The sequence below is a fragment of the Grammomys surdaster genome, unplaced genomic scaffold, assembly GCF_004785775.1.
Source record: "Grammomys surdaster isolate TR1022 unplaced genomic scaffold, NIH_TR_1.0 127, whole genome shotgun sequence".
NCBI lineage: Eukaryota > Metazoa > Chordata > Mammalia > Rodentia > Muridae > Grammomys > Grammomys surdaster.
Window position 1 is genome coordinate 5,097,269 of NW_021604585.1, and position 12,574 is coordinate 5,109,842.

Consider the following 12,574-nt stretch of genomic DNA (forward strand, 5'->3'; position numbering starts at 1 on the left):
GGAAAAAAAGCAAAAAAAGCCAGGTGATTTTGGCCCACACCTTGACAGATCTAAATTAGAGGCCAGCCTGGAGATTCCAGAAAAACCCTGTCTTGGAAAAGGGGGGTAGGGGACCAGAGAGAAAGAAAGGAAGACAGGAATATACAATCCAACCAGCCTTCTTGATGACACAGGCCTGCATGAGACACTATGCCAAAAATATAAGTAAGTAGTTTAATATTAACATTCTCTTCTGTTCCACTTCCAGGCCTGACCCACAGAAACTTCTCTCACATGTATGTCTCCCGGTCCTTCCCCCTCCAAATCAGATCAAACAAACAGAAAGCTTCATGAAGCTTTTATATTACCATTGCCCTAACTGGAGCCGAGTTTTCATACACTTATTCCAATGTATCTATACTAGTACTTAGCAAAGCGACTCACCTGTCTCCCCCAAACTATCAATTCTAGCAAGAGGTAATGTCTTTGTGTGAAGATAGGGGACTCTGAAGCTGTGTTTTGCTGAGACTCCAGTTCTCCATAAAGCCTACTATATATTCTGTTAGAAGTAACAGAACTCAGAAGTTTGAAGTGGTTGGGTTTTGTTATTGTTGTCTTGACACTGGGTCTCATGTAGCTCAGGCTGCCCTCAAACTCACTGTGTAGCTGAGACTAAACCTTGGATTCTGTCTACAACTTCTAGTTTCTCTCCTACCCTCAAACCCGGCCTTCTCCATGCAACGCACTGTGGCTCCCAAGTGATTGTTGTCTGAAAGGCTGGTTTCCTTATCATAAATCCCCATCACCTAAGGTCATGCTACATAAAGTGTGGGATACATACAAACCTATGACTACAGTAAACTGGGAAAGGAGCCACAGAAGAACAAACTTTCTCAAGAACAGTAGTGTAATGATCTCATAAATATTTCAAAATGGCATCAATCAAAACTATCATGAACTGCAAGTCACATGAATTCTTAAGATGACACTTTTCTGAATGATTAATTCTAATTTTACAGAAGAGAATTATTCAGTTACCTCTGCTCCTCAAGAGATGTTCGGGTCTTTCACAGCTGTTTGAAGGTCTACCTTACCAGTTACCTAACAGAAACTTTTTCTCTTCAAATCCCCACTACAGATTCAGCTGTACCACAGGGTATTTCACCCTCCAGAATCTGAGGATGGCTGAGTAATGGCTCCCAAAACTACTTAAATCCTACCTACTCCCTAGAATGCATCAGCATTTCTCATTATGACAAAAAGGCTTCACATTTGCCTAATGGAAAAAATAAAATTGGACTATCTGGGAAGGCTCTACATATCACAAGTTTTCTCAGAAGGAGGGAGGAAGTGGAGACTTGGTTACAGAGGAGGAGGCAGATGGTGATGGAAACAGCCATTACTGACTACTGCAAGAGGAAGGAGCTAGAAGCTGAGTCCATATGTAGCCCCAGCACCTGGAAGCCTAATACAGGAAGGTTACCATGCATTCAAGGCTGGCAGGGGCTAGAGCATGAAACCATCTTTAAGAGGAAAAAAGAGCCTCAGCCTGTAATCACTAGAAGGTGGCAAAGGCTAGAAAACACAGCTTCCTCCACGACCACCAGGAGGCTTCAGGAGGACTTTGCTACCTTGACATTAACCCAGTAACAAATTTTAGACCCAAGTTGAAAGATAATACATCCGTGCTGCTTGTTTTTACCTATGTGCATGTCTGTGTGTGCCTGTGTGCTGGTGCCTGCAGAGGCCAGAACAGCTCCAGATCTTCTAGAGCTGAAATTAAAGGCCTTATGAGCTGACCATGGTGGATGCTCGAGACTAAATCTGGGTCCTCTGCAGGAGCAGGAAGCTTTTGGGTCTCTCTTTGTAGCCTTGGTTGTCCCAGACTCACTAGGTAGAAAAGGCTGGCTTGAAACTCAAGAGCTCTGCCTGCCCCTGCCTCCAGCATGCTGGGATTAAAGGCATATACCACCATACCCTGTGCGGAAACCATTCTTAATCACTCAGCCATCTCTCCAGCTCTACATTTATTTCGTCATAAGTCACTAAGTCTGTGGTAATTTGTTATAGCAGCCATATGAAACTAATAAATCCTTTCAAAAGTTTAGCAGTACTCAGCTATGGTGGCTTATGCCTATAATCCTAGCATTTGTGGAGCTGAGGCACTAGACTTGAGGCCAACCTAAGATAAATGGTGAATTCAGGACAGCCTGGGGTATTGTGTGAGAGCCTGTCTCAAAAACAGGACCAGTGGGAGTCCCCATCTGACGTCCTAAAGTTGATCCCCTGGAGCTACAAAGGGGAAATAGAGAGCAGATTCCCATGTTGTCCTCTGGCCTCCACAGTTACAGTGCTATGTCTCTGTCTCTGTCTCTGTCTCTCTCTCTTGCACACACACACACACACACAGTTTAGCAGTGATTTGTATATACTCCAACCATACATCTGAGCCCTAGAACAGACTGGCGTACAGTGACACTGTGGGGTTTCCTTTTTTTCTCCATTTGATTTGTTTTGTTTTAGAGAGACCATTGAAAATGTAGAAATATAGGGTTTCTCTCTTGTTTCTTTCTTTTAGCATAAGAGTGGGAAAGCAAAAAACAAAACAACAACAGCAACAAAAAGCAATGTCTTAAGTTGCTTGTAGAACACTAGCCTTTAAGCCCAGCATGCAGGAAGCAGAGGCAGCTGGAGCTCTTGAGTTCAAGGCTAGCATGGTCAACAAAGTTCCAGGCCAGCCAAAGCTATGTAGATTGAAGCCATCTCAAAAAAACCAAAGATATTAAATAAAAAAAAGGCAATGTCTTCAGTTCTATTTATAATAAACAGGAGGTACAGATTCGGTTGATGTGAAGGCCTATAATTCCAGCACTTGAGAGAACACCAAGTTCTCTAACTTCAAGGCCAGCCTAGTTTACAAAGCGAGTTCCAATACCACCAGAGCTAGCCTGACTCCAAAACCCAAAACCAACCAAACAAACAAAAAACCAAATCTGAAAGTTGCAGAAAACAGTCATGATTTTAAACAAAAGTTTAGCTCCCAAAATACACTGACGGGAAGTGAAAGAAACCTCAACAGCCATGTGGGCTGACTTACTTTTGCTCCATAGAAATCTAAGGTAAAAATACAAGCCAAACACTTCAAACTTCTGTTCTCTAGATAATACTGTCCTGATCCCACAACAAGCCTGTAAGTGGTCCACACAGAGCTATCTCACACTTACACTGTTAACTAGGCTGCATGTTTTTGTGGTCCTTAAACAGTAGAAACAGGTAGAGTTGATACCAATATCACAGACTTCAAGTCCACATCTTCACTGAGTTATCACAACACTAAGAAGCAATCTGGTGCTGATCTTAATTGTACACTTTAACAACCTGAGGTTACCACAAGCAAAGTTAGGAACCAGACCTTTCCACTGATGCCTTCCTACCAGTGCATCTTACATGGATAATAATAACCAGTTAACTGGTTTCCAGGTATACTGCTTAGGATTTTAAAATAAGTTCCAGTTATGAATGAGCGTTTTACTAGCTGTACCAATCTTTTAATTTTACATTCATGAAAGCTGAATTCCCTCAATTTAAGTTGTCAGAGTTCGCCTGAATGAGACATTTCACAAAAATGAGACGCTGACATCACTGCCTCTTGGGTGGTTTTTTGTTGTGAATTTGTTGTGTGAGATACAAGGTTTTCCTAGGAAGTACTGGCTAGCCTGAAACTCAATGAGTTCCTCTTGCCTCCACCTCCCTCGCAGTCAGTACTGGGATCCCAGGTGTGCATCACCACACCTTGCCAGCACCTAGCTCTGGGGATAGCTGTGCGGATTAGATGACACGACATGGAAGTCACTTAGCATAGCAGCCTGCATCACAGCACATACTGTACGACTTGGCTCCGCATACCAAGTAAAAAACCTGCTTTTTGACATGGAAAAGGGCCGGAGCCAGGAGATGGGTGTGGAATGAGTGCGAGGAAGGGTAGGCAAGAGCGAGCAGGGCCTACCTACCCTTCCTCGAAACTGAAGCAGAGAAGTTCAGGTGGCATGGACCACACATCCTGACACAGAGAACCACGCGGCCCCCGCGCTTGCACGTGCTCCCTCTCACGCCACCCGCTCCCCTCCGCGCTCCCCGCCCGCGGCTCTCCACGCGCATGCCACCCAGTGGTCGCCGGTCGAGTGAGCTGCCCGCTCTGGATAATCGCCCAGCCCTGCCCAGCAGAAGGTACCTCAGCAGCAAACCCCACACTGGAGCTGGAGAAAAAGCACGCTCTGCCCACGGCCGGCTGGAACTCCGCCCTCCGGCTCTGATTGGGTAAAAGTATAGAGGAAACTGAAGTGGATTGGTGCATAACACAGAGGCGGACCATAACCAGCCGGCTCCAAGAAGCGGGAGCCGCGCGCTTTCGCTTGCTACCTTCCGATTGGACAAGGGCAGAAGGTCTGCGCATGCGTAACTCAGCCTACAGGCTAAGACGTACAACACCGCCCCCTAGGTCAGGTTAACGGAAGTCCACGGGACGCAGCTTCCTGGATATGTGGCCAATAAAAGTCAAGAACGTCACAGACTCCGCCTTTTCATGTGGTTGTGGCTTTGTAGCTTCTTCCTGCGCTTCTTTCACTTCCTCAGACAGGGGTGTAAAGTTGTTACGCAGGACTAGGGGAGTGGGGGTTATGTAGGATTTCGTGGATCTGAAAACCACATGCGATCACAAAGCCTAGCGATACACGCCGGTTGGAACGAGCACTACCCGGCCTTCCCTCCAGCATGGGTATGACTCAAGGTTGACAGGAGATCAGTTACAAAATCTGGAGGGAGTGTTGCCTTGGCCCCCAAGGAACTCTGGGATTTGTAGTCCATAATAGGTTCTGTTTTCTTGTTGGTTTTAAGTTTTAGTTTGACACAGAGCTAATGTTCCAACTGCAGAGGAGTCATGACATCTGGCCCTATCAGTAGGGGAATAAACTCTGTCCTTGGGCACGAGGAAGCCCAGAATCTAGTTTAGGTGAACTCTATCGTCTTTCATGATAGATGAAGACCTGTGGTATAACATTTCATGAGACCATAAAGAAATGAGTTCTCTTCCAGTTTAAACAATTCAGAAAATATGTACTTGGTTAAGCGATAGTGCGAGCAAGCCAAATAGTCTCTGGGGCCTGGAAATACTTTCAGCTGGGGTTCTTGGAATTAATGTGCTGTGTATGTCCACAGGAATCTGAATAAGGGGAACTAGGGGATATCTTGGTACCATTAAACAGGGATCCTTCCCCTGGAAGTCCCCCAGGGTGAGTTTTGGTTTATCCCACTTGCAGCTATTAGAGTTGGAAGTAGAAAATAATGATTAATTGTAATTCCTAAGTAATATGGGGCTTGGGCTCCAGGCATAGCCAGGAGTTCTGACCTACAGTAGGTTGAGAATGGTTAAGGAACTGATATACATTCCTCCTGAACACTGAAGAGCTGGGTTCCACTACCCTCTGGACCTCATTCTTTCAAGTTACTAAAGGGAATTCCCGGGAAAATCGGAGTTGGGGGCTTATAACCTGACTCCTCAGGTTTTATGGGTTTTTCAATAATAATCTTTGCCACACCATAATTAATCTTTATATCACAGGAAGGTAATGATGGTTCTTATTTTAGGACTATGAAGGGATCAGTGTAACCCCAGGAAGTCTCTGTTTTGCTATCCATCCAAGAACAATGGCTTGGGGAAAGGGACATCAACTGTGCATCACAGTGCTGGGTATATCAGAGCCCCTTCTCTTTACTGGTGGGCCCATAGCCCCAGGGATGTGCTTCTCCTCCCCAGAAGCAAGTGAACCATGCCCCAGTAGCCTCTGGTTGTAACATTTTACAGAAATCTACCTGGAACAAGGTAGTTTGGGTCTCAGTGGATAGATTGGCTAAGAGCTATGCCCTGCCTTATTGGGGCTTGGAGGCCTTCCCAAGAGGGGAGAAAAAGACAAACTAGGACAGTTGTAATTATAGGGTCTTTGTCAGTTTTTAGGGGTTTGGAGAACCTGGAGACAACCCATTTGTCATTATTTTCTGTAGCCTCCTTCAGCTGGATATGGTGGATTCATGGGGTGACCTTCATTGCTGTTCCAGTCCAGATCCTCTTTACCCGTATAAGGTCACCAGGCTGGAACTTGCAGGCAGGCCCAGACAAAACAAAGATGCAGCCTCTCCAAGGATCTGCTGAGTCTTGCAGGGCCTGTAAGGACTTGAGGCAATGGTTAGTAATTTCTGACTTAGGAACTTGTTGATATGGGTGCATCTGGCCCTTAGGAGGGTGAAAGGTAGGAAGCTGGCCCAATTTTTGCCATTATTAAAGCCATATATTAAAAGTTTTGTTTTTACCCATTTTACCTGTCCTGAGCTTTGTGGCCTGTCTAATTAATGTGTAATGCCTTTCACAGATTTGGGGATATTTTGGCTATGAAAGCCAGACCTTGTCAGACCCCAGAATATGAGCAATCCAAACCTAGGGACCAACTCCTGGGGAAGCTTCTTGGTAATTGATGCAGTCTCTGTGCTAGTTGGGGTAGGACTCTACCCACCCCAAGAAGCTAGGATGTTCTTGCATACTCAAAGGCAGTAGATTTGATTTCAGTAAAGTCCAGTTCCCAGTCCTCTCTGAAGGTGTTCTTGGGCCTGGACCCCATCCAGGGCTTTTCTTCCTCTTTCGGGGTTTGCCTGTATACAGATGACACACCTGGAAGTCACATCCTTGACTCCAGGCGGAGTCTATAGCATCCAGGCTTGAGGAGCGCAGCAGTTTTTCTGGCCCTAAGATTCCTGGCTTGGTTGCGTTCCATTAGCAGCTGCCTTCTAAGAGCTGGTGGGAGTATTGGCCGTCTGTCTGGCAACATCCATCACAGCTTATTAAGCTTATGATGTTTGTTTGGCATTCTGTCAGCTGGCCCAGTCAGTCTCCTCTGATGTATAGTCAGAGCATTGAAGCACATTCAGTCAACATCAAAATCTGGAGGCATTCTAGGCCTGCCTCCTGGGTAGCCAAGTCTGTGTTTTGGGAGAAACTTCCCCTTTGGTGACTGTTGGCCATTGTCTTGTGTAGCCTGAGGGCTTCCAACAATGTCAGGATGTCCCTTTATTTTTGATTCCCTTGTTGGAGGTGAGGAGCCCTCTTTCTCACTGCCCTATGATATGTGGGTTGTGGAAAAGCCTTACCTGCTATCTCAGTGTACATAGTGATGACCTTGTTTTTCCCCCAGTGGAGCTCCTGAGTTAGTGCTAGGAGCTTGGTTTGTTTAGCTGGGCTCCCTTGGTTAAGAGATTATACCCAGATAGTCTTATCCTAGGTTACCATTGCAGCCCCAGCACACCTGATTTCATTCTGGATAAATCTGCTCCCATCAAGCTGGGTGGCAGTGGTACACGCCTTTAATCCCAGCACTTGGGGGGGGGGGGAGAGCCAAGAGGATCTCTGAGTTTGAGGCCAGTCTGGCCTATAGAGTGAGTTTCAGGACAGCCAGGGCTATACAGAGAAACCCTGTCTCAAAACAAACAAAACTGTTCCCATCAGTATACATTACCTCATCTGCCTCCTACATTGGAACATTGGTCAAGTCAGGCCCAACAGATTGAATCAGCTCCATTCTGCAGGGTCATCTGGTAACAGGCTAGCAGAGTTGAGGGTTCATGTTATACAGAACCAGATACGGGGGCTGCTTCAGGAGCAGTATTGGGTAATGGTTCCTTGGATGTCTGACATTCACCTTTCTGGAGTGCCTCATAGGAGGGCCTCAGTGTGGAGCAGTCAGGAACAGTTCCTTCCCCAGAGTCAGCCTATCAGCCTCCTTCACTAGAAGACCAGCGTCAGCAGTGACTGCTTGGATGCAAGTGACCAGTGGCAGCTTCCGAGGCCCAGGGATTGAATGGAGACTCCCTCTGCTTTCCTGGGCCTCGTCCACATATAGGCCATTGATCAAAGGGAATCCTGGGGCCCTAAAACATCTCAGATTGAGTCCCCTTAGAAGTCTCTTAAACATTGCCTTCTTCCCTGCTCCAAAGGGCTCTGAGACACCCTCCACCCCAGTGTCTTGAAGTCTGGTCTTTGAGGATCTTGAGGGAACCTCCAAAAATGGTGGTAGGTATCCATCAGAGAAAACTACTTTGACATGGGTTTAAGCCAGTAGAAAGTTTTTCTTAGCTGGCTTGTGACTACAGAGGGTGTTCTGGATCCTGAGCCTTTTTCAGGGTGAGCTTTTAAGCACAAAACTATATCCTAGGTTGTCACACCTCAGTAAGAACATCCAGAACTGTGGGCTTTGATGGATTAGGTCTGTGTTTTCCTTTAGGCAGGTAGTGCTATCTATACATTGAGTATTATGGTCTGAATGGTTCTCACATCGTGGTATCAGTTGTGCTAAGGTCTGGGGGCCTGTTATACAGTGTCCTGCACCTGGAGGCTCATGGCATCACCACCATACCTCTTACATCTTTAGATGTGACCCTTGCTCCTTCCTTAGCCCCACTGGGGCTTATTTTGGTTTTATGGGTGTCTTCTTGTCCTATTCATTTATCATATCCAAAGATCCTTAAAATGGAAAGTGTGTGTGTGTGTGTGTGTATGTGTGTGTGTGTGTGTGTGTGTTCATAAAAGGTAAATGTTACTGGGTGGGGAGAGCCCAGCCTGTAATCCCAACTGTTACTGGGAAGATTGATTTGGCAGAATGGAAAGTTCAGGGTTGCTAGAGAGCTCAGTTCCAGGCTGTGAGGGTAACTTAGTGACTGACCCTGTCTCACTGTAAAATAGACAAAGGGATGAGAATATAGGTCAGTAATGGTAGAATCTCAATTACTATGTTAAAAATCATAAATTATAAATATTTTTCCGCCAGGCGGTGGTGGCACACGCCTTTAATCCCAGCACTTGGGAGGCAGAGGCAGGCGGATTTCTGAGTTCAAGAGTTTGAGGCTAGCCTGTCTACAGAGTGAGTTCCAGGACAGCCAGGGCTACACAGAGAAACCCTGTCTCGGAAAAAGCCAAAAAAAAAAAAAAAAAAGTTTTTTTCCTTTACAAAAATCTTTGGTTTTCATTTTGGTTCTCATTTGAGAGTATTTGAACAGTGCCCTAAATTAGCAATTCTGTATAGTACGGTGGACTGACTAGCTGCTTAAGTCACATGTGGACAAATGCTGAAACAGAATTGGCCTCTGGGTTGACAGGAATGGCTGGAGTTTAAAATGTCAGGTATAGCCGGGCAGTGGTAGCACACACCTTTAATCCCAGCACTTGGAAGGCAGAGGCAGGTGGATTTCTTGAGTTCGAGGCCAGCCTGGTACACAGAGTGAATTCCAGGACAGCCAGGGCTACACAGAGAAATCCTGTCTCGAAAAACCAAAACCAACCCCTCCCCCCAAAAAATGTCAGGTATAGACATGTGATCTTGGCAATGGAAGGGTAACAAAGGAAAATTGTCAGTTTTTCTTGTGACTAGTATGGGATACATAGTTTTAGGCTATCCGGGGTCACAGAGTGAGACCATGTCTCAAAATAACAAAAGTGAAACTCCAAATAAAGTCAGATAATTGAAAATAAAATGTCAAGCTTTATCATGTCAGGAGGAGCACATGTACATAATTAATGATGGTAACATGAATACCACTGTTAGCCTCTTAAAGACAGACAGTTTAGGGCAGTTTCCCTGCCTTTAATGAACTATGAACATCTTCTGTGAACCCTTTTAGGAACTCTTTTTGGATCTGGTAATTATAAAGACCAATTTATGAATACGAAAAACTCCTGTAGGATTTTTCACATTTTGATTTTTTTTTATTTAATATATGCTTTAGTTGGGTTTCTCCTGCTGTGATAATGACTGTGACTGGAAGAATGGAAAGGAATGGGTTTGTTTCATCGTACAATCCCAGGTAACAGTCCATCCCTGAGGGAAGTCAGTACAGGAACATGGAGTCAGGAACTGAAGCAGAAGTCCTGGAGGAATGCAGCTTACTGGTGGCTTCCCATGGCTTGCTCAGCCCACTTTTATCCCACCCAGGACCACCTGCCCAGAATGGCACTGCCCAGAGTGGACTAGGTCCTTTTCTATCAATTAGCAATCAAGAAAATGCCCCTATGGATTTGCCTACAGGCAATCTGATGAAGGCATTTTTCTCAGTAAAGGCTTCTCTTACCATTTGTCTCTAGCTTGTGTCAGGTTGACAAACAAGCAAACAAAATCAACAGAACAATGTGGAAGAAGATTGTATTATATAAGGAAAACCAAAGAAATGCATCAGTAGGAAGATATATAATATTTTTAAAGGAATTTACAATTTGTTGGAATATAACTAGGCTCATCTCAAACTAGCAGAACAACCATTAGAAATGGGCTGTGGGATTCTTGTGGGTATTGTTACATTGTACTGGTTCATTTTTTGTTGTTGTTGTTTGGTTTTTGGTTTTTCGAGACAGGGTTTCTCTGTGTAGCCCTGGCTGTCCTGGAGCTCACTCTGTAGACTAGGCTGGCCTCGAACTCTGAAATCCGCCTGTCTCTGCCTCCCAAGTGCTGGGATTAAAGGCATGCGCCACCACTGCCCGGCTGTACTGGTTCATTTTTGTCAGCTTGATACAAGCTGTAGTCACCTGAGAAGAGGGACTGTCACCTGAGACAGTGCCTCCATTGGATTGTCCTGTAGAACATTTTCTTGATTGAGAGGGCACAGCTTGATGTGAGAGGGCACAGCTCACTGTTGGCAGGGAAAAATAAGAAACGGAATGTGAGCCTGAGGAGCAAGCCCGTAAACAACAGCAGCATCCCTGGATAGTCTCTGCTTCAGTTCCTACCTCCTGGTCCCTCTCGTAGCTTCTCTCAATGACGGTCTCTGATCCAAACCTGTAGGCCAAGTAAACCCTTTCATCTCATGTTGCTGTTAGTCATGGTGTTTCGCACAGCAATAGGAAGCAAACTAATAATCTAAGAACAATTTTTTTAACTTGTTATACCCTTAAGGTTTCTTAGCTAATTGCTACAGGCTCACTCAGATATGTAAGACAACGTGCTCTGCTTAAAATTACGAATGATGGAGAGATGGCTTATTCAGAGCACATATAGCTCACCCGCCCAAGCAGTTCTTAGTACCTATGTCATGCTGCTCACATATAGCCCCGGCACTAGGATATTGTGGAGGTTTTGAGGACCACTCGTGGTTTAAATAAGGCACAAGACTTCTATATAGTTTAAAGCTATTGACCTTTAGCTGGAGAAGTCTCTTAGCTAGCTCATCTCAACTTATCCTAACTTTTCTACCATCCTGTCTCTCCACACAGTTCTCACTACCTGCTTACAGCTCCTTTCTCTGGCATCTGCTTTCGTCCATTCTCATCTCTGCCTGCCCAGAAGTTCCACCTATGTACTTCTTGTTCCAGGCATTGGCTGCAGGCACTGGCTGTGAGCTCTTTATTATAACCAATCAGCAGTAAGACGACGCCTGGTCTTTTTGGTTACCTAAGGCATTGAGGGCTGTCTGGCCTTCATCTTTTGGGGAGATGGGGAAGGACAAGCGTTTACAAATAAAAAACCCAGTGTTGGGCCATAGAAATGAGAATACCAAACTCCTGCCAGCATTCAGCTTTCTGCTAGGTACAGAATTAACAATTGAAAATACAGAAACATGCCTAATATAATGTGAAGAAAGGTCACTCCAACACCAGGGGATCTAATGTCCCCTTCTGGCCTCCATGGGTACCCAAACACATAAATAAGGTTTTCCTAAATCTCAATTGTTTGAGATTTAACCATATTACAGCCATTTGGCCATTGACATGTGGATTCATGTCTAGTGACTGAGGATTGTGGGCAGGCTGACACTAGTTACCATAAGGAAGAACTAGTCTTGGAACCCATTCCAGAGAACTATGTTTCACAATTGTCTTATGGTCGTGGGGTGGAGCTTCTGGGAATGTCAACAGGAGTGCCCTTGAAGCCAGAGATTAGGTGGCAGGAACATCTGTGACAGGTCCCTGCTTGCTTTGTACTGGTTGTACTAGTCACTATAACAAAGTTCTTTCCAAGGTAAGAATCCAGGAGTCGGCAGTTCCTGAGCGACCTTCAGGGGAGAAGTGGGGGGGGGGGGCGTATGATCAACATACATGTTTACATGCATGAGATTTTCAAACAAGTAATAAAATTGGGTGGGTTTTTTTTTTTTAAATAAAAGATGGTATCAACTCCCTTCAGTTGTGAGGCAAACTTTACCTCATCAGTTTACACAGGAGACAGGTAAGGCTAACACTGCAAGAGACAACTGTGCCTATCAAAATCACCTCTTCCCAGACGACCTCAGACAGCTGTTCAAAGGCCTGAATTACCACAGCATGGGAGGCAGGGGCCTACAGGGCTTCATAGTGAGACTCTGTCTTAAAAATGGAAAACTTAACAAAGTAGCTAGTTTTAGTTTCACTTTATTTTCCTTTACTGGAAAGTTAAGGAATAAACAAACAGCAAAATAGATACAATAGACAAAAAGGAATGGAAAGGAAGAAAAGAAGGGAGAGAGAGAAGGAGGAAGGAAGGAAGGAAGGAAGGAAGGAAGGAAGGAAGGAAGGAAGGAAGGAAGGAAGGAA

The 12,574-nt window shown here is 45.1% G+C and overlaps 1 protein-coding gene across 1 annotated transcript in view; it reads right to left on the reverse strand.

The window, feature by feature from the left end:
* Nucleotides 1-4,268, reverse strand: part of Wdr89 (WD repeat domain 89) — a 43,453-nt gene extending 39,185 nt beyond the window's left edge. Inside the window, exon 1 of the mRNA XM_028789759.1 lies at nucleotides 4,211-4,268. The gene's annotated coding sequence lies outside the window, so the exon portion shown is untranslated. The remainder of the gene's footprint in view (nucleotides 1-4,210) is intronic.
* Between the last annotated feature and the right edge of the window lie 8,306 nt (nucleotides 4,269-12,574).